This window comes from Delphinapterus leucas, chromosome 20 (assembly GCF_059928025.1).
Source record: "Delphinapterus leucas isolate spDelLeu-1000000601 "Yukka" chromosome 20, BTC_Dleu_Yukka2, whole genome shotgun sequence".
NCBI lineage: Eukaryota > Metazoa > Chordata > Mammalia > Artiodactyla > Monodontidae > Delphinapterus > Delphinapterus leucas.
The window spans coordinates 34805257-34828134 of record NC_143148.1 but is presented as its reverse complement, the minus strand read 5'-3'; the positions used below and the strand labels follow the sequence as shown (position 1 = coordinate 34828134).

Genomic DNA, 22878 nt, shown 5'->3' with positions numbered 1-22878 from the left:
CAGAAAACAGTACCCTCTCCATCAGGAGGCCTTCTGGGCATTGCCCCTGTTATACAGGGCCTAACTGACCAGGACCTAATTAGACTATGCTAATAAGCCTGTCATACCACCCATTCTCCCTGTAAAGAAACCCAATGGGGAATATCAGATGGTGCAGGACCTCAGGGCAGTCAGTGAAGCCCCCAAGGATATACATCCAGTCCTCCCTAACCCCTACACCCTGCTGGCCACTGTATTTTCCCCAAGTCCTGGTATTCTGTATTCGATTTAAAAGATGACTTCTTCTGTATTCCATTAGCCCCAGACTCACAAGAAAGTTTTGCTTTTCAGTGGCAGGGCCCAAACACATAAAAAAACAATACTGCTGGACAGTCCTGCCCCAAAGGTTCAAAAATTCCCCTACCATCTTTGGAGAAACTTTAGCTAAAGACCTGAAAGATCAACATCTGGAGGAGGGAACCTTCCTCCACTATGTACACAACATTCTGATCACCAGGCTTATTAAGGAAGGCTCTGAACCACCTAGCCAATAAAGGATACGAGGTGTCCAAGAAAAAGCCTCAAATAGCACAAACTAGGGTGACCCACTCAGGCTTCATTCTCACAGAAGGTCAGAGAAGCCTACCCCAGGAAAGGAAAGAAGCCATTTGCAGCCTCACCTCCTCCTAAAACTAGAAGACAACTTAAGGGTTTCCCGGGGATGGCCAGGTTTTGCCACATCTGGATCCCTAACTATGGTCCATTAGCTAGGCCTCTATATGAAAAGTTCAAAGGAAAGGATGATGATCGTTTTGAATGGAATTCAGAATGCGAAGGGGCCTTTCAAGAATTGAAAAAGCAATTACTTCAGGCCCCTGACCTAGCCTCCCCCCCAAATTTAGTTAAACTCTTTGACCTTTACATTCATGAGAGAAGGAGGATCTCCTCGGGGTATTAGGTCAAAACCTGGGACCCTTACTTGGGTGGTTGCTTATTTCTCTAAACAATTAGGTCAAGCCACAAAGGGATGGCCTCCTTGCCTTCCGGCTGAGGAAGCTACTGCAGCCCTGATAAAGGAGGCTGAAAAGTTAATGTTTGGTCAGCCACTCACTATATGGACTCCACAGCAGATTCACGTTTTAGTAAGTTCTAAAGGAACAGAATGGCTATCCCCTGGAAGGTCGATTCAAGTTCAGACTATGCTTTTAGACAATCCAGTGGCTATCATAATAACCTGTCACACACTAAATCCTGCCACCCTGATACCCACAGAAATGGGGTCCCTGGAGCGTGACTGTATAGAAACCACAGACACCATCTATTCCAGTTGCCCCAAGCTAGGAAATGAGCCTCTTCCAAATGCCAGAAAGGAATGGTTCACAAACAGGAGCAGTTTTATGAGAGGGGGAAAAGTCTGACAGGATACACTGTAACCTCCTGGACCCAAGTCACAGAAGCAAGAGGGCTACCCTCCAGGGACTTCTGTCCAAAAGCCTTAGAGTTCAGGACTGGGAGGATCTTCAATGTTTACACAGATTCCCAGTACGCATATGCCCTCCTCCATGCACATAGGGCTATTTGGAAGGAAAGAGGTATGCTTACTGCGGAGAATAAACAGCTGGAACGTGGCTTAAGCATACTGAAGCTCTCAGAAGTAGTATAGCTTCCCAGAGGTCTCTCTGGGTGGGCTGGAGCGTGGCCGCGGCTGCTCGCTCCAGACGGCCAGACCATGGCGGAGGAGGAGCTTGAGGCGCTGAGGAAGCACAGGCGGGCCGAGCTGCAGGCGAAGCACGGGGACCCTGGCCATGTAGCGCAACAGGAAGCAAAGCAAAGGGAAGCAGAAATGAGAAACAGTGCCTTAGCCCAAGTTCTGGATCAGTCAGCCCAGGCCCGATTAAGTAACTTAGCACTTGTAAAGCCTGAGAAAACTAAAGCAGTAGAGAATTGCCTTATACAGATGGCACAGTATGGACAACTAAGTGGGAAGGTATCAGAACAAGGTTTAATAGAAATCCTCGAAAAGGTAAGCCAACAAACAGAAAAGAAAACAACAGTTAAATTCAACAGAAGAAAAGTAATGGACTCTGATGAAGATGACGATTATTGAGTTTAAGACGTCTAGACACTTGGACTCAATAGAGCAATTCTAGGACAGATAACACTTGGCAGAAGTTAAGATCTTGATGGGATGTTTACTTTGTTTATTGTCTATATGCCTTCTAAAAATAAACTTGTTATGCAAAGAAAAAAAAAAAAAGTAGTACAGCTTCCAAAAAAGGTGGTAGTAACTCATCGTAGGGGTCGCCAAAAGGGGGATGCAGAGGGAAACAACAAGGCAGATGCGATTGCCAAAAGGGTGGCCAGAGAACTAGTAACTTGGCAACTACCCCTCATACCTCGAAGGCCAGATCCATCCAATTATTCCCCAATCTGCATAAAGGAAGAATCAGACAAAGTGCAAAACAGGGCTTCATCAGAGATCTAGGAGGCCATGGGTGGCTAGTTAATGAACACGAGCCATACTTCTTTCCCCAACTGCAGCTTGTCAAGCCATCAGGGAGGCTCATCAAGAAACTCACTATGGGAGGGAAGCCCTATATAATTGGTTAGTTGAGGTCACGGTAACTCCCGGCATGAAAAGTATAATCAGTCAGATAGTTGAGACATGCTGCTCTTGCTAATATGTCGGCCATGTACCTTGACTTAACTGGTGTCCTTGTCACCCATGCCATGCGGCCCAGGCCCTGGGTGCAGAAACTACTTTTAACTATAGAAGCTAGTTGTGTTCTATCAACAGGTTGCCACAAAGGCCCACAACAAAACCAGACCAAACTGGCTAGATCCAAGGTAGCAGGCAAAGTAAACTAAAGGTCACCGCTTTTCTTCCCCTCATTTATCTGTTTCCATACCAACTCCTGAGAGCTGAACAACACCTGCCCAGATTCATTTCTGTGTTTGTTTCAAAAGTCCCTGGTGTTTGGCAGAGATGTTTTGCAGCTGTACTTTGAGAGGTATATGTTTTGAGAGATATACAGTGGTCAACCGCCCCAAACCGGCTCTGAATTGACCGCAGGAACGTACCTGCGCAGATGAAACCTGGAGGTGTCTGCAAGTTACCTTTACTTCATTACCACACTAAGATCTCCACCCATAGGGGCATTTGTACTCTGCTAGACACAGTTTGTGCATGTGCAAGAGGGCCTTGCGTGTGCAAGAGAGCCTGAGGGACTGCGCATACCCGGGCTGTTCCTGGAAATCTCTGTCCTTTTCCCCAGTTTCTGATGACGCACTTACCTCTCACCCCTTAAAAGTCCCCCACTTTCCTCCTTTCAGGAAGAAGGTGCCTTTAGAGCATGAGCTACCCTTCTCCATTCCCTAGCCATTGAATAAAAGCCAGTCTTGCTTGCGCCAAACTCAATTTCATTATTGGCAGCACGAACCTGAGGGGGAAAGAACACTCGGGGGGGCTTCGGTTCAGCTAGGACCCCAAGAGGGGGGTCTCACGTCTAATTCGGTGACATCCTCTGTCTCCAAAAGGTTAAACTGTCTCACTCAGGGATACGAACAGTTAGGGACAAAGCCTGGTGACATACATAGCTAAAGGGAGCTGGGGAGTTCAGGGCCAAAGCCTGGTGACATACATAGCTAAAGGGAGCTGGGGAGTTCTGCTCCTCTACCCCGGGTTATGACGACGCCCGAAATCAGGAGGCAGTAGTTACAGAAAATGAACCTGCGCCCTTCAGCGCCCCTCGAGAATGAAGAGCAGGACAAAAGCCAGAGGAGAGATTTGCCACCGGTAAAGCCCATTAACAATTCCCAGGAAACAAAAATAAAAGCTGGGTAATAGTGTCTTACCTTTCTTTTTCTTTTCCTTTGTGCTTATTCAGTTTCACCTGCCCATAGGCTGCTACACGCAGAGGCCCTGTGCCCAGCCCTTTGAGCCAGAGTTCCTCGAGCCACACAGCTGCGCCCGACACCTCAGCTCCACGGCCCCGTGCACAGGGGCGGCGCACAGCACTGCGATTCAAGATGGAGGCGGCGAGCCCGCGGGCGGAGACACTGTGCGTGACACCGTGACCTGGAGCGTGAGCAACACGCCTGCGCCAGACCCGCGAGAACTCGGCCCCCCTCCCCGCTAGGAGAACCCTAGCAGCCCTGCCCACGGCCCATGGGGAGAGTACGAGCTCGCACCTCTCCATTTCTTGATCAAAGAATAAAACTTTCCTTTGCTTCTGAACCGAACTCAGTATATCATTCTATTTGGCTCCAACGACACTGGGCTGGAGGACCCTGCTGGGGCCGAATTGAAAGGGTTGTTAACATTTTTGTTGATCAGTTTCTTGTTTACTTGTTGTCAGGTTCCCCCACTAGAATGTGAGCTCCAGTTACCACGTCTCTCCTGCTCAATTCAGTGCCCCAAACCGCACCTGCCCGATACGGGCACTCAGTAAATGTGAGAATAAAGATAATACTAAAAGAATGAGAGAATGCATGAGCAGACTTTGATTACAGACATCCCACGACAGACTAGTCTCCAAGGGTGACCTACAGCATGTAACTCGAAATACATTCCATAGAAAGAAGCAGGCCCTGGGAATTCCTGCCGGTCCAGTGGTTAGGACCCCACACTTTCACTACCAAGGGCTGGTCGGGGACCTAAGATCCCGCAAGTCGAGCAGTGGCCAAAAAAAAAAAAAAAAAGCATGCCCTGAAGTTCTTAATCCCTGATCTAGAGTTATCACATATTTGAGCACACACTCAGCCTACTAAAATGAATGATACAGAATATGTGATGATATGCTTTTAATCTTTTATGCAAAGTTAAATATAGGATAATATACACAACCATTTTCTTCCTTTTGAAACATCACAATTCATCATTCTAATCAGGGCAGGTATGCACCAAGCCCTGCTGGCACTGTGTTTCCAATTTCTTTATCCACCTCTCCTTTGCTGTACCGCCATCCACTTGCTAACTACACAGTCCTCAGTATCATATTTAGGAGTTTAATTCTGGTAAGAAGTGGATGTTCCCTTTTTCTTTGGCAATTATGGCCAAGTTGCTGGTGCTCTGAGTAACTATTAGCATTGTAATTAGTCACGTAGATGTCTATTTTATTCAATGTATTCATTATCATTTGAAATTATTTATTTTGTCTCTCCAATAACATGTCAGCTGCATGACAACAGAAATCTTGTCATAATTGTTCTCCTTATATCCCTCTCCCCACCCCATCCCCAGTGCACAAAACACTACTAAACTCAACACTGGCACTTAATAAATTTTTGGATGAAAGTACAAATGATTGAATAAATGAATGAACCAATGAACTGTGTCTCACTGTTAGCTATGGATTTCATATGTAAGATGTCTTTCTATTCTTGTCTGTTTCATCAGCTTTAGCTGTACTGAGTTACCCATGTAAACACAGGCAGAATATAGAAACCTAGCTTCAGTCAATGGTCATTATTTCTAGAATAAATCCAAACTGAATGATGTTAATTTTGTGTCCCATGTTCCTCATACGCAAACTCAGTGAAGCAGATGCTGTCATTGCTCTGACACCATCTGCAGCTCCTTATATACCAAGGACTGCTTCTCTTCCTGATGATGTCTTGGAATATGATGACATGACAGTGCCTAGGAATTAATGCCTCAGAAGCAATCCTCAATTAATGAAGGGTAGGAGCTGATGGATAAAATCTAACGCTTCCCTGTCCTTCAGTGAAACAGTGCTGAGGCATATTCTATACAGCATTTCCAGTGGCATTTGGAGCCCTGGTTGCCCATGGCAGACACCACTAATTAACAGAACTTATTTGGTTTTCCTCCCTTCCTTGACTGACTTCTCCACTCTCTCATAGAAGACAGAGCACCTGATATCATTGCCCTGGGATTGAATCCAAATCCTTGTCCCCAGGTCTCCTTTTGGGATGATACGAGGTAAGACATTGGAGAATTATGTAAGTATCTATCACATACAGTTGTTGAAAGGATTCACTGAGTTAATACAAGTAAAGTGATTAGAAGAGTGCCTGGGATGTAGTCTATGGTTCATAAATGTTATTTGTGAGTTGTTATCTAGTATTATTTGTCTCCTCTGACCTACTTCCCCTTAATTTTGCCAGTATTGGTTCTCTATTTGGGTCCACACCTTTCCTCTTGATAGTTGTCTCAATCCCCAATCAATCTCTGAAATTTCTAGATGAAGTTCATCTACCTCCTTTTGAACCCACTTTTCTTTATTGCTCTATGCATTATTAGCTAATATTAATGCAGCAGAGGGGACAAAAGCTCACAAACACTACACACATTCCACAAGACGCACTGCAGAAAAACAGTGACTAAGAAGGATCAATAGTATCCTAGGGTCTTGGTGGCCACATTCATGGTGGAGGTGGACCTCTTACTCCTGGGGGAGGGGGTCTCATTCCTGGAGGGGGCATGCCTATTGGAGTCCCTCAAGTAGGGGAAGCCTAATTGGTGGGCCCATGGGTGGTCCCATACCAGGTTCAGGAGCCATAATTCCTGGAGGTAGGGTTGCTCAACCGACAGGTGTGGGGGCAGTCCCCTGTCCTGGTGGACACTGAGCTGGGGCTCCAGCAGTGCTGGCAGTAGCAGCGCCTGCAGCAGCTGCTACAGTGCCTCTTCCCTGTAGGGTCATTACCTGTTGGGATGCCTCCCCCGCAACCCCTCGGACAGGGGCTGCTAATCTAGCGGGAGCCTGGGGAATTGGAACACCGGGTGGAACACCTCTGCCAGCTGCTCTGCCAACCGCAGGGCCTCCTCCAGCTCCAGCAAGTGATATCCAAGCAATGCCAGTATCTTTGGGGGGTGGTCCCTCCACAGTCATGGAAACCAAGTTCTCCTGGCACAGCAACACCAGAACCAAAGCCCGCTTTTCTTCACTCTCTGGCTGCTTCGAATTCTTTGGCTTGATCTTCCTGAACTCATCACAATCACAGAGCATCAAGTTCATATGCTTGTCAAAAGCCTTAAAGGTGCCAGTGAAGATCCAATCATCTTGCAGGACACATCTCACCCTATAGTCAATGTGCTGCAGCATCTTGCTGCTCTTCCCCACAGTCATGATTGCTGCTCCACCAAATCCAATGCCCACAGGAAAGTTTCGGGATCCTTAAGACCTAAGGGAAGGCTACAGATGAAGGTATGTCGAAGGTTCTCCACCAAACAATGCAAGCTGGGGCAGAAGCTTCAAACAGTAGATACAGCCTATTTTTATTTTGTTTGTTTTCTCTTGAAATCAGCTACCTGGGTGTTCCAATACTGCTTTAACAACCTCTCGGTATCTCAGCTAAGAACGCCTGTCTCAGTTCTGCATGGAAATCCACCACAGGGACTTGCTGCCGATGCTGCTGAGATCGCCTCGGGTACAGGTGACACTCCTGGTTGCTCAGTGAGGCTATCCTTCTGTGTTTGACTTGGACTTCTACCTCTGGTACGTGCTGTTCCACAGTCCACCTCAGGTGTAAATGGTCCCTGGCCCGCTCCATCACACCACTGGCCTCAGAACAGAACAGGTCAGGCATCTCCAGCGGCCACCCCACTCTGCGCTGCTCCTGCCACGGCAGCACCATCCAATCACTCCGGCTTAGGCTGCACATGGGTGGCCACACCCCCGAACCCACTTTTGATAGCTGCCTTTCAACTTGCCTTTCTCTAGGCCGTCCGCAACAGCTTCAGAGGTAGGAACGTGAAACTCGACAGATCTGATTTAAAAGACTTACATCACTGCTGAGAAATAGCTGAGGACACTCAGGTTTTCCTGTTTGGCCATTTTCCCCCTGGAGAGATATATTGCTAAAGCAACTGCTAGGTGAGCATTTAAGAACAATTATAGTAGATCCAACTGACCAAGAATGTTGCTGGAAAGCTCATTGTCCTTTCTTACTGTGTCAGTGCTCTGAATTTCTTGAGTTAATTTTCAGCTAAGATTTATTCTAGAACAATTCCAGAATGTCTGACTTTACAAAGCAGCTGTGTCAATTCCCTTAATGTGTTATGAGCTATGACTTCGCTATATAAAAACCCTTAGAATACAGTCAGGTAGTCACCTTTTTGATATTCATTTTTATCCTTTCTCCCAATGACTAAAGGCTATGAAACACTGTGAATATGCAATAAATACATCTTAATGGATTGGTATTAAAATTATAAAACAGTAAATTCTCTTTTGCATGTGGATATCTCTGTAACAACCAGATAATCTCTATTTAAACTAGCTGCCCCAAGAACCCCCCTACACTGTTGGTGGGAATGTATGTTGGTGTAGCTACTACAGAAAACAGTATGGAGGGTCCTCAGAAAACTAAAAGTAGAACTACCATATGATCCAGCAATCCCACTCCTGGGCATACACCTGGACAAAACTATAATTCAAAAAGATACATGCAGGCTTCCCTGGTGGCGCAGTGGTTGAGAGTCTGCCTGCCGATGCGGGGTACACGGGTTTATGCCCTGGTCTGGGAGGATCCCACATGCCGTGGAGCGGCTGGGCCCGTGAGCCATGGCCGGTGAGCCTGCACGTCCAAAGCCTGTGCTCCGCAACGGGAGAGGCCACAACAGTGAGAGGCCTGCGTACTGCAAAAAAAAAAAAAAAAAAAAGATGCATGCACCCCTATGTTTATAGCAGCACTATTCCCAATAGCCAAACATGGAAACAACCTACGTGTCCATCTACAGATGAATGGATAAAGAAGATGTGGTACATATATATACAATGGAATAAGACTCAGCCATAAAAAAATAAGGAAATAATGTCATTTGCAGCAACATGGATGCAACTAGAAATTATCATGCTAAGTGAAGCAAGTCAGAAAGAGAAAGACAAATAACATGTGATATCACTTATATGTGGAGTGTAAAATATGGCAAAAATGAACCTATCTACAAAACATAAACAGACTCACAGTAAAAGAGAACACACTTGTGGTTGCCAAGGGGGTGGGGGGAGAGAGCGAGGGATGGACTGGGAGTTTGGGGTTAGTAGATGCAAACTATTACATTCAGAATGCATAAACAACAAGGTCCTACTGTATAGCACAGGGAACTGTATCCAATCTCCTGGGATAAAGGACAATGGAAAATAATATAAAAAAGGAATGTATATATGTGTATAACTGAGTCACTTCACTGTACAGCAGAAATTAGCACAACATGGTATATCAACTATACTTAAAAAATTAAAAATATTCTATCAAACATTTAGAGAAGAGCTAACACCTATCCTTATCAAACTTCCAAAATATAGCAGAAGGAGGAACACTCCCAAACTCATTCTACGAGGCCACCATCACCTTGATACCAAAACCAGACAAAGATGTCACAAAAAAAGAAAACTACAGGCCAAAATCACTGATGAACACAGATGCAAAAATCTTCAACAAAAGGATAGCAAACAGAATCCAACAGCACATTAAAAGGATAATACACCATGATCAAGTGGGGTTTATCCCAGGAATGTAAGGATACACCCATTTATGATTAAAAACCCTCCAGAAAGTAGGCATAGAGGGAACTTACGTCAACATAATAAAGGCCATATATGACAAACCCACAGCCAACATCGTTCTCAATGGTGAAAAACTGAAAACATTTCCTCTCAGATCCGGAACAACACAAGGTTGCCCACTCTCACCACTATTATTCAAAAGAGTTTTGGAAGTCCTAGCCACTGCAATCAGAGAAGAAAAAGAAATAAAAGGAATCCAAATTGGAAAAGAAGAAGTAAAACTGTCACTGTTGGCAGATGATACTATACATAGGTAATCCTAAAGATGCTACCAGAAAACTACTAGAGCTAATCAATGAATTCAGTAAAATAGCAGGATACAAAATTAATGCACAGAAATCTCTTGCATTCCTATACACTAATGATGAAAAACTGGAAAGAGAAAATAAGGAAACACTCCCATTTACCATGGCGACAAAAAGAATAAAATACCTAAGAATAAACCTCCTAAGGAGGCAAAAGACCTGTATGCAGAAAACTATAAGACACTGATGAAAGAAATTAAAGATGATACAAATAGATGGAGAGATATACCATGTTCTTGGATTGGAAGAATCAATATTGTGAAAATGACTATACTACCCAAAGCAATCTACAGATTCAATGCAATCCCTATCAAACTACCAATGGCATTTTTCACAGAACTAGAACAAAAAATTTCACAATTTGTATGAAAACACAAAAGACCCCGAATAGCCAAAGCAATCTTGAGAAAGAAAAACAGAGCTGGAGAAATCAGGCTCCCTGACTTCAGACTATACTACAAAGCTACAGTAATCAAGATAATATGGTACTGGCACAAAAACAGACATATAGATCAATGGAACAGGATAGAAAGTTCAGAGATAAACCCAGACACATATGGTCACCTTATTTTTGATAAAGGAGGGAAGAATACACAATGGAGAAAAGACAGCCTCTTCAAATAAGTGGTGCTAGGAAAACTGGACAGCTACATGTACAAGAGTGAAATTACAACACTCCCTAACACCAAACACAAAAATAAACTCAAAATGGATTAAAGACCTAAATGTAATGCCAGACACTAAAAAACTCTTAGAGGAAAACATAGGGAGAACACTCTATGACATAAATCACAGTAAGATCCCTTTTGACCCATCTCCTAGAGAAATGGAAATAAAAACAAAAATAAACAAATGGGACCTAGTGAAACTTAAACGCTTTTGCACAGCAAAGGAAACCATAAAAAAGACGAAAAGACAACCCTCAGAATGGGAGAAAATATTTGCAAATGAAGCAACTGACAAAGGATTAATCTTCAAAATTTACAAGCTGCTCATGCAGCTCAATATCAAAAAAACAAACAACCCACTCCAAAAATGGCCAGAAGACCTAAGTAGACATTTCTCCAAAGAAGATATACAGATTGCCAACAAACACATGAAAGAATGCTTAACATCACTAATCCTTAGAGAAATGCAAATCAAAACTACAATGAGGTATCGCCTCACACCGGTCAGAATGGCCTTCATCAAAAAATCTACAAACAATAAATGCTGGAGAGGGTGTGGAGAAAAGGGGATCCTCCTGCACTGTTGGTGGGAATGTAAATTGATACAGCCACTATGGAGAACAGTATGGAGGTTCCTTAAAAAACTAAAAATAGAGCTACCATATGACCCAGCCATCCCACTACTGGGCATATACCCTGAGAAAACCCTAATTCAAAAAGAGGCATGTACCAAAATGTTCATGCAGCTCTATTTACAATAGCCAGGAGATGGAAACAACCTAAGTGTCCATCATCGGATTAATGGATAAAGAAGATGTGGCACATATATACAACGGAATATTATTCAGCCATAAAAAGAAACGAAATTGTAGTGAGGTGGATGGACCTAGAGTCTGTCATAAACGAAATCTGTAGTGAGGTGGATGGACCTAGAGTCTGTCATACAGAGTGAAGTAAGTCCGAAACAGAAAAACCAATACCATATGCTAACACATATATATGGAATCTAAAAGGAAAAACAGGTCCTGATGAACCTAGGGGCAGGACAGGAATAAAGACACAGACGTAGAGAATGGACTTGAGGACACAGAGAGGGGGAAGGGTAAGCTGGGATGAAGTGAGAGAGTGGCATGGACATATATACACTACCAAATGTAAAATAGATAGCTAGTGGGAAGCAGCCACATAGCACAGGGAGGTCAGCTCAGTGCTTTGTGTCCACCTAGAGGGGTGGGGTAGGGAGGGTAGGAGGGAGATGAAAGAGGGAGGAGATATGGGAATATATGTATATGTATAACTGATTCACTTTGTTATAAAGCAGAAACGAACACACCATTGTAAAGCAATTATACTCCAATAAAGATGTTAAAAAAATAAAAGATAAAATAAAAAATAAACTCGCTGCCCCAAAATTTATAACCAAAGTTATAGACATTAAAATACCTTTGTTATGAATTAGTCTGACATAATTGTGATATATATAATGAGGATGTCTTCTCTTTATCAGTTATTTTAGATTGTGGTGAAATATACATAAGATAAAATAGACCATTTAACCATTTTGAGGTTCATACAGTTCAGTAGTGCTAAGTACACTCATATTTTGGTACAAGCAATCTCAAAATTTCTTTTCATCTTGCAAAACTGAAATGCTACACCCATTAAACAATTCATTTCCCCTTACCCTGAGTCACTGGCAACTAAACTCCTTTCTCTCTCTATGAATTTTTTTACTCTAGGTACTTCATATAAATGGAATCACACAGCATTTGCCTTTTTGCATCTGTCTTATTTCACTTAGCAGAATGTCCTCAAGGTTCATCCATGTTGTAGCATGCATTAGAATTCCCCTCCTTTTTAAGGCTGAATAATACTCCATTGTATGTACACACCACATTTTGTTTATCCATTCATCCATCGATGGACACCTGAATTGTGCCAACTTTGGGACAATTATGTATAATGCTGCTATGAACATGGTCGTGCAAACACCTCTTTGAGACCCTGCTTTCAATCCTTTTAGGTATATACACAGAAGTGGGATTGCTGAATCATATAGTAATTACATTCTTAATTTGGGGGGAACTGTTATACTGTTTTGCATGGCAGCTGCACCATTTTATATTTCCACAAAGAGTGCACAAGGACCACAATTTCTCTACAAGGTGACTCCATTTTTTCAACTATCTCTAAATGTTACCACATCTTGGTCTCCATTTTCTTTTAGTCTTTCTTATAAATTGTAAATATCCTATTTACATACTCGTATTTACCTTTGAACAATTTTTTAAAACTAATATTCACTGAGTGCCTACCTTGGTCTTGGGGATTTTTTTTTTTATTGAGTAAGCACTAGCCCCTAAGCTCTAGAACCTCTCTGACTAGTATAATATGTATAAAAATACGTGAAAATTACAATATGATATGAAATTGTCTCATATACATATGTAAAAAAATACTGTAACAATGTCAGTTGACGTTTCAAAGAGAATACATCATTGTGGGTTGTTTTTTTTCTAACATCTTTATTGGAGTATAATTGCTTTACAATGGTGTGTTAGTTCCTGCTGTATAACAAAGTGAATCAGCTATACATATACATATGTTCCCATATCTCTTCCCTCTTGCATCTCCCTCCCACCCTCCCTATCCCACCCCTCTAGGTGGTCACAAAGCACCGAGCTGATCTCCCTGTGCTATGCAGCTGCTTCCCACTAGCTATCTATTTTACATTTGGTTGTGTATATACGTCAGTGCTACTCTCTCACTTCGTCCCAGCTTACCCTTCCCCCTCCCCATGTTCTCAAGTCCATTCTCTACCTCTGGGTCTTTATTCCTGTCCTGCCCCTAGGTTCTTCAGAACCATTTATTTTTAGATTCCATATATATATGTTAGCATACGGTATTTGTTTTTCTCTTTCTGACTTACTTCACTCTGTATGACAGATTCTAGGTCCATCTACCTCACTACAAATAACTCAATTTCGTTTCTTTTTATGGCTGAGTAATATTCCATTGTATATATGTGCCACATCTTCTTTATCCATTCATCTGTCGATAGACACTTAGGTTGCTTCCATGTCCTGGCTATTGTAAGTAGTGCTGCAATGAACATTGTGGTACATGACTCTTTTTGAATTATGGTTTTCTCAGGGTATATGCCCAGTAGTGGGATTGCCGGGTCATACGGTATTTCTGTTTTTAGTTTTTTAAGAAACCTCCATACTGTTCTCCATAGTGACTATATCAATTTACATTCCCACCAACAGTGCAGGAGGGTTCCCTTTTCTCCACACCCTCTCCAGAATTTATTGTTTGTAGATTTTTTGATGATGGCCACTCTGACTGGTGTGAAGTGATACCTCATTGTAGTTTTGATTTGCATTTCTCTAATGATTAGTGATGTTGAGAATCCTTTCATGTGTTTGTTGGCAATCTGCATATTTTCTTTGGACAGCTACATGTAAAAGAATGAAATTAGAACACTCCCTAACACCATACACAAAAATAAACTCAAAATGGATTAAAGACCTAAATGTAAAGCCAGACACTATAAAACTCTTAGAGGAAAACATAGGCAGAACACTGTATGACATAAATCACAGCAAGATCCTTTTTCACCCACCTTCTAGAAAAATGGAAATAAAAACAAAAATAAACAAATGGACCCTAATGAAACTTAAAAGCCTTTGCACAGCAAAGGAAACCATAAACAAGATGAAAAGACAACCCTCAGAATGGGAGAAAATGTTTGCAAACGAAGCAACCGACAGAGGATTAATCTTCAAAATATACAAGCAGCTCATGCAGCTCAATATCAAAAAAACAAACAACCCAATCCAAAAATGGGCAGAAGACCTAAATAGACATTTTGATCTAGACTGCTGAGAAGGAGTTTCAAGTTGAAAAGAAAGTGTAAGGGAAAAGTGCATTATAAACTGGCAATAACATATGTACAAAGGCAGATGGGTTTGAGAGACTGGGACCAGTTTGGTCCCCAAACGTATTAAATGTCATGCAAAATTCTTGTTTATGTTTGTATCAATGCATATAATTAAAATTTCATTCATGAAAGTATAAAATGGAATGGAGATAGAGTCCATCCCCCAGATTAGTTGCCTTTTGTAATCAAGCCCAACACAAACCCAAGCATACAAAGCTTAACTTTGTTATTAGAGCACCGTGATTTAGCCAGTCATCTGGGATTGTGACAGGAGCAGAAGGTAGATGCCCCACGGTCAATCTGATATGGAGTGTTTAAAGAAACCTACGAACCATGTCTCCATTAATTTGATCATGTCATAGAACCATTGTAACCGTAAGTAAGGGTCTCTCTGTATGGGGCACCATGATAGACATTCCTTTAAGAGAGTCCTCATCATCCTTGCATGATTAAAATCAAAGTCACAGAAAACTGATGCAGACAGATTCCAAGAACATCTGAATATAAAGTTCCATCCAATTACATTTATTTATTTTACTTATTTTTGGCTGAGTCAGGTCTCAGTTGTGGCACGCGGGATCTTTGTTGAGGCATGCGGGATTTTCATCGTGGTGCGCCGGCTTCTCCCTAGTTGTGGTGTGCGGGTTTTCTCTTCTCTAGTTGTGGCGCACAGCCTCCAGGGTGCATGGGCTCTGTAGTTTATGGCACGTGGGCTCTAGTTGAAGTGCATGAGCTCAGTAGTTGTGGCACAGGGCTCAGCTGTCCCGCAGCATGTGGGATCTTAGTTCCCTAACCAGGGATCAACCCCACATCCCCTGCATTGCAAGGCGGATTCTTTACCACTGGACCACCATCAAATTATAAACCCACACAAATGTATATGTCATATATATATATATATATATATATATATATATGACAGGTATACTTATATATATATATATATGGGGATATATATATATACACATATATACACTAAAATATTACTGAGATTTTATATATATATATATATATATAAAACTACTTAGGATACATATATCCTAAAGAAAGAATGCATACTGTAGAACAGAGGATAAGTAGGTGTCATTGGCAGGTATGTATATTAATAGAGTGGGTCAGTGGATCTTTGGGGAAAAGTCACTACTTCTTGCATTTATCAGGAAAGTTCACTCAAGGATGTTTTGAGAAAGTTCAATTTTTAAAGATGATCTACACTTTGCACATAAAGAGCTAACCATTAAGGTAGTAAATCATAGATCACAGTTAGTTAACGTTACCTAGATAGCAGAAAAAGGCATTATTCATATGTAAAAAGTAAAAAATTTACTACCAAAGTAATGTTATCAGGTGTCTCATTATTTTTACCCATGGAAAGAATGATACACAAATCTTTCATTAATATTTGGGTGCATATAAGCTAACCTTTTTTCTCTATCCCCAGAGCCAACATTTGTGTAATTATTTGATATATATAATTTTTTTATCAAAAGCATTGGTGCACATCAGTGAGAACTTTCAACCACCTTGAAAATGACTTTTAGAATATTTCATTAGCAGACTGTCTTTCAGAGCCTGAGATGACATTCATGTTTCTTCATACTAGTCTTTCATCCATAAAACCCTTTGTTCTGCTGAACAGTTTTCAGACAATGTGGGCAATCAAAAAAAAAAAGGAAAGAAAGAAAAGAAAGAAAAGAAAGCATCCATTCCAGCATTTGATCAGTCTTATTCAAATCCCATCTATTAAAAATCTTTTTAAATCTTTCTAAGAATTTTATTTCCCTTCTTTCAGTATCATATTATTTCAAAAAACACCTCCCCAAGCTTAAGGAAATGGGAGCTTGATATGTCATAGGAGTGAGGCACAATTCATGGTTATATTTGATCCATTTTTATCACTTTTAATAAAGTATATGGGAAAATAACAGCTGTGTTCATTTCGAAGGTTTATTTTTAATTACAGAAGATTGAATTTGCAGCACTCAAACAATTGGGGAAAAAAACACTCAATTACTTAAGTAGCATTATATACACCAAAAAAATAATATGTTCAGAATGAAATAATCTAAATAGTCAAGTAGATATTTTTCAGTATTTTAATAACAATCAAATGTTAAGTGATTATTTTGAGGAGCAATGTATTTATAACACATCCTGTAAAGTGGGTGTGTTTTGGAACCACAAAGACTCAGGACTATGTACAACATGGAAATCCACTGTGTCTAGTCTCCACAAGGCAAGAATCACGTTGACTCTCTCAGCCCTTCCAATATTTATGTGCAAAGTGTGTATCATTTCAGCTGATCTCTTTTGGAAGCTTAAAAATGGAGCTATTCCTAAACAAGTAAAATTTTAATGTATCTTGGCATGTGGAAGTACATGACCTGTGAAATATGTACATTTCAGAAGCAGAAAATTCTGCTTTTCCTACACAACTATGCCTACTAATCCTACTATGGTAATTTAAACAACTACTTGGAGAGTTTAGTCTTAAGGGTTAAAAACAAACCATTAAAATCTGAGAAACACCAAGTTCAACCTGATTTACTATCTTTTATATATTACGCTTCTGCCTGTCGTATAAAGGCCCCAGGGGCCAGACTGAAATGTGCCGGATTCCTTTTCATAATAGAGATTTTAATTTCACCTTTTGTTCTAGAACTTAGAATTTCCAAGTTTCATTATGTTTTAATATTTTGTTGTTCAGGCTAGTTTGCTTTTATCATACTTTGTGATATTATGGTTTGTAAACGAAATAAAAAGTAGAATTTGGTTTCAAATTGTGTAACTTAGAACAGAGAAATGGAAATTGTCAAAAAATTAAAGGGTTAGAAGAAGCAAGATTCTTTCTATACTTTTCTTTCCAAAAATATTACTAAGAATTTTTAAATATGTCAAAATACCTCTTAAACAAGAGGACCATATCTAAAATAGTCATAGAGTACTTAAAGCAACTTTCTACCCCCTTCAGCCAATTAGACAGGAAATATTTCTCAGTCAGTCTTAGAACTCAGACACTGTAATAGCACGTTGGAAATGGAACCAGTTAAGATGGGAGAAAAACTACTTTCTAGAAAAGCCTTCCAAAGAAGCTTCATGGAGAGAAAGAGTTTAGCAATACACTTAAATTCACATGAGAGATGTTCCAGCATTTGTGCAAAGTTGATATGACTTGTCAAATAAGAATCAAACTTTCTCTGGGTAGGAGGAGTCAAAACTCTTTTAAGGAAAACTACTTATGGGAGGAACAAAAGGAGTGATGAAAGTGAGATGTATAGCATATACTGAAGAGGGATGGGGCTCTACTGAAGAGACAAATAGCTTTTTTAGCTATTCTAAATGTAACTGATTGTGTTCATGCATCAGATTATGCCTTTGGGATGTTTTTAGGGTTTTGGACATTTGAACATTTTTGTATTCAATAATTTTCACTGAGCACCTGCTATGTTTCAAACACTTCACTAGGCACTGAGGTTATACAGATGACGGCTACACTTAAAATTTTGCAATTTTACAATGGTGAGAAAGGAATACACATACAGTAGAAACCATACTTGGAATTTTGAATTTTGACCTTTTCCCAGGCTAGCAATATGCAGTACAATACTCTACTGATGCTGGGCAGTGGCAGGGAGCCGCAGCTCCCTACTTTGTCAGCCACGTGATCACGGCGGTAAACAACCGGTAACACTTACAACCATCATGTACCCAGACAACCATTCTGTTTTTCACTTGCAGAACAGTGTTCAATAAATTAAACAAGTTATCCAGCACTTTATCGTAAGATAGGATTTGTGTTAGACAATTTTGCCCAATTTCGGGCTAATGTAAGTGTTCTGAGCACGTTTAAGGTAGGTTAGGCTAAGCTATGATGTTTGGTAGGTTATGTGTATAAAATGCGTTTTTGGCTTAACGATGGGTTTATCGGGACATGACCCCACTGTAAGTCAAAGAAGATCTGTAATGACATTTAAAGCAGAATCTCCAGTGGGGGAGACAGCATGTTACAGAGCTCATGTGCATATACAAGTTTCAATGAACATGCAGTAAGCAGGACATACATACATCTCCTTACAGATTGGTCCTAAGATGTCTCTTTTATTGATCTGGACTTTATTGTTGTCACAGTTTTGGAAAATTACAGGGAGATCTTGCAAGGTACTGTTTTGGGTCTGTGACTCTATATATGAATAAGGGTCTGCCATCTTAACTCACATCTGCCAACCATTACCCAAAATTTATTTCCAGTCATTCCCTAAACGCTCTCCCTTAACAGTAACTCCTCCTCTTCACTTCTGTTCCATCCTTGATTTACTCTCCGCAATCTACCTTCTGCCCCAATACTGCCCTGACCTCAATAAAGGGTCAAAACCTCTTGTGATGAATTCCAATAGATATTTCTCAGTCTGTGCTGTGTATATTTTGTTTGCCCCTCTTAGATCCACTCCCATCTCTCCTCCAACCTGCTCTACCCCAGAGGCTGACCTATATGGACTATGTTCATTGACTGCCTTGCTTCTGATTGGGGTTGGCCGATAGAAAGCACAGGCAAGAGCAGCAAGGGGAGGAGTCAAGAGAGGGTCAGGGTAACTACCCTCCAGCACCTCCCTGCAAAGCCCCTCCATCACAACTTAGAGCTCCTTCAGCGGCAGTCTCCCACAAAGCTCTCTCATGCCAGGTTCCGACAGTTGCTCCCTCCTCCTGCCCTGTTAGGCTGAGAAGCAGTCATGGCATCACCCTTTACCAGCCCTGCTGAAAGGCGCTGTCGCTTGGAGTTTCCCTGCATCTTTCTCAACACCTTGGTAAATGATCTCTTATTAAGCTCTCCTAAATTACCCAAGTTGAGAGTGCAATCTGTTTCCTGCTGGCAATCTGACAAACTACAGTCCTTATCTTACTTTCCTGCTCTCCAACATTTGATGCCAATGTCCACTCTCTTCTTATCTCTGACTCTACCTGCTTAGTCTCCTTAAAGAGTCTGTCTTAGTGTGGTCAAGAAAAAGTGACAACATTAATCTTCAACAGCCCTCCCCCATTAACGTACACTCTGAGTAAAAACAATGTGCTTTGAAGGAAACACAGCTTCAAGACAAGTTCCCTTACTGTCACTGAGACACACACACACACACACACACACACACACACAATCCAAATTAGTTTTGTGAAATAAAATTCATGTTTATGGCAAGACACGAAAAATTTAAGCATAAAAATTCTCTGCCCTTTGGCCTCCCCTCTCTTCCCACTGTGTACTGTGTATCCACATTACGCATCGACCAGACCTCCTCCATCAGCAGGAATACCTGCTCAACCATAAAGAGCAACATCCGCCTAGCACCAACAAGATGACTCTTTAAAAGAAAACATTCCTTCTTCATCTTGTGAGGGGTCACACGACCCACCACGATGACGCATAGATCTGGATTATGTAAACTGTCAATAATATGTTATTTGATGTACAGCCCTCTGTCTCAAAAAAAAAAGCATATAACTGTGCCTTGATTTCTAACCAATGGAACAGTTCTCAGAGCTTTCTGAGATGCTTTTCCCCAGGTTACAATCCTCATATTTGGCTCTAATATTATTGATTTTTTTCGTTGACAGTTTTATGCCCCTAGGCACCTACAAAAAATAAATTCTGATTCACTCTGACTTCTCTTCCTCTGTTTATCCCTTAAATACTGTTACTTTCTAGATTTACCTTTGACCTTTTCCATGCTTTTCTCTTTTTATTATATAGACTCTTTCTGTGAAGCTTCAAGTCTATGGCTTCAATTTCCACACATATGCTGAACATTTCGAAATTCTTAGCATAATGCCAGTCTTCTCCACTCACCTCTAGTCCCAAATATCCTTCTGAGTACTGGGAAACTCCCTTTAGCAGTCCTCAAAGAACCCCAAACTCAACAAATTCAAAATTGCATCATCAAGTACCCTCCAAAACTTACTTCTTCTCCTGTTCCCTATCCCAGTGAATGGCATGGGTCTGTGCTCAGAATCCCAAGACAGAAATCTATGAGCTGTCCTTTATACCTCTTACTCCATTATCCTTCACCCATTACATCAGCCAGACATGACCATTGGTTCTATCCTCTTAAATACATCTCAAATCTACCCCCTCTTCTTTCCTCAATCTCACTGCCTCCTAATTATACTGCCAGAATCAAACATTACCCTTCTATAATCCATCTTCCATATCACTTCTTTCTGATGTTTCTAAAGTCAATCTTATCCTGTCACTCTCCCTTTTTATTCTTCAATGACTATATATTACATTCAGGATAATACACTCAAACTTTCCAAAACGATATTCAAGACCCCTGCCTACATTTCTAGGCTCAGAAAGCACACACATACCATAAAATCTAGTCGTTTTCAATCACTGTTTTATGATCATGTATACCTGTACGTGTACAGGTCTGTTTTCAGACTCTCTATTCTGTTCCAATGTTCTGTTTGTCTATCTTTATGCCAATAACTCACTGTCTTGATTATTATAGCTTTATAATAAGTCTTGATGCCACCAACACACACACACACACACACACACACACACATACAACCCAGTCAGTTGAACAGTATTACTACACGTATGTTATAAATGGGGAAACAAAGAGTTCAGGAAAACTGCTCTTTAACATCCAGCTTTTAAATAATGAAGCCATATTTCAAACCTGGATGGTTTGATTCAAATTTATATCCACACCTGTATATCACAACATATTATAAGAATAATCACAAACTATAAAAATTTTAATCATTATACAAGAGATAATAAATTTATATATTTTTCAAACTTTGGCTGTGTGATGATTAATTTTACGTGTCAACTTGAATAGGCTAATGGATGCCCAGATAGCTAACAAAACATTAGTTCTGGGTGTGCCTGTGAGGGTGTTTCTGGAAGACACTAGCATTTGAATTGGTGAACTGAGTAAAGAAAGATGAACCTACCAATGGAAATAATCCAATCTGTTGAATAGCTAAATAGAAAAACAGGGTGGAGGAGAGGTGAAATTGCTCGCTCTCTCTCTCTCTCTCTCTCTCTACTTGAACTAAGACATGTATCCGCTGGCTTAGGCATCTACAATCCTGGTTCTTGGGCTTTCAGACTCAGATCAGAACTTATACCATCAGCCCTGAACTCCAAACCAGCGATCAGGCCCTTGAACTCAGACTGAATTACACCAGCTTTTCTCGTTCTCAAGCTTGCAGATCATGGAACTGCTCAGCCTCCAGAAGCACATGAGCTGATTTATATATTAATAGATATATCTATATCTATAGATAGATAGATAGATGATAGATAGATAGATAGATCTTATTAGTTCCGTTTCTCTGAAGAATCCTTACTAATACAGGCTGTGACCTACAATAGAAATAGTTTATATCACCATCACCATGCAGCACAACACACACACACGCACACGCACCAAGTACATAACCAAAACCAAAATCTAATGGCGAGTTATTTGTAGTGAGGTGGATGGACCTAGAGTCTGTCATACAGAGTGAAGTAAGTCAGAAAGAGAAAAACAAATGCCGTATGCTAACACATATATATGGAATCTAAAAAAAAAAAAAAAATCTAATGGCAATATATTTACTGTTATTATAGGTGCTGATTTTTTTGTATTTTATTATTAATGCTTATGTAACTCAAATTAATTTTATGATTAATTAATAGATTTGACTTTCAATTAGAAAAACAAAATTATGTAATGTTAATTGAATCCATTTATTCTAAGACCTCCTTCTGAGATTGCAGTCTTTTCCCTGGCTTTTGTTGTGATTGTATTTGATTGAATTTTTACAGTAATCAAGTAGATCCAAAGACTAATTATAAGTTAGTTATATTTTTCCCAAACCTTGAAATTTTATTTATTATTGTAGAATTTGCTATTATTATTTACTTAATTTTTCAGCTTTGTGAATTTTATCACAAACTGGTATCTGATATATAATGTGGATTGATTGGAAATGTTCATTTTTTTTAGGACAGACCTCAATCATCCAGCACTTTCAGAAGACAAAAGTTCTGGTATGATATTCCACCAATTTACTGAAATCTCCTCAAAAAGAGATTATTTTGAAAATTATTATTAGAAGTTTACCTAATCTTAAGCACAAATAAATAAACTAAGTCATATTCTTTTCTTTTTTTTTAAAGAGCATTTCTTATTCGAGCCAAACTGAGGACAATAACACAGGAAACAGATTCTAAGAAGCTCTGAGAACTGCTCCATTGATCAGAAGTTAGAGATGCAGTTATATATATATATATATTTTTTTAATAAATTTATTTATTTTTGGCTGCGTTGGGTCTTCGTTGCTGTGTGCGGGCTTTCTCTCATTGTGGCAAGCGGGGGCTACTCTTCGTTGCGGTGTGCGGTCTTCTCATTGCAGTGGTTTCTCTTGTTGCAGAGCACAGGCTCTAGGTGCGCAAGCTT

At 40.6% G+C, this 22878-nt stretch overlaps 4 pseudogenes; 2 read left to right on the top strand and 2 right to left on the bottom strand.

Annotated features, from left to right (window-relative positions):
- Positions 1-1686: 1686 nt before the first annotated feature.
- Positions 1687-3240, top strand: LOC149744680 (programmed cell death protein 5 pseudogene; annotated as a pseudogene).
- A 3105-nt stretch (positions 3241-6345) lies between these two features.
- Positions 6346-7070, bottom strand: LOC111165384 (small nuclear ribonucleoprotein-associated protein B pseudogene; annotated as a pseudogene).
- Positions 7071-7272: 202 nt separating this feature from the next.
- Positions 7273-9627, bottom strand: LOC111165358 (SNRPN upstream reading frame protein pseudogene; annotated as a pseudogene).
- Positions 9628-19155: 9528 nt separating this feature from the next.
- Positions 19156-22878, top strand: part of LOC111165359 (Y-box-binding protein 1-like) — a 34823-nt pseudogene continuing 31100 nt past the window's right edge.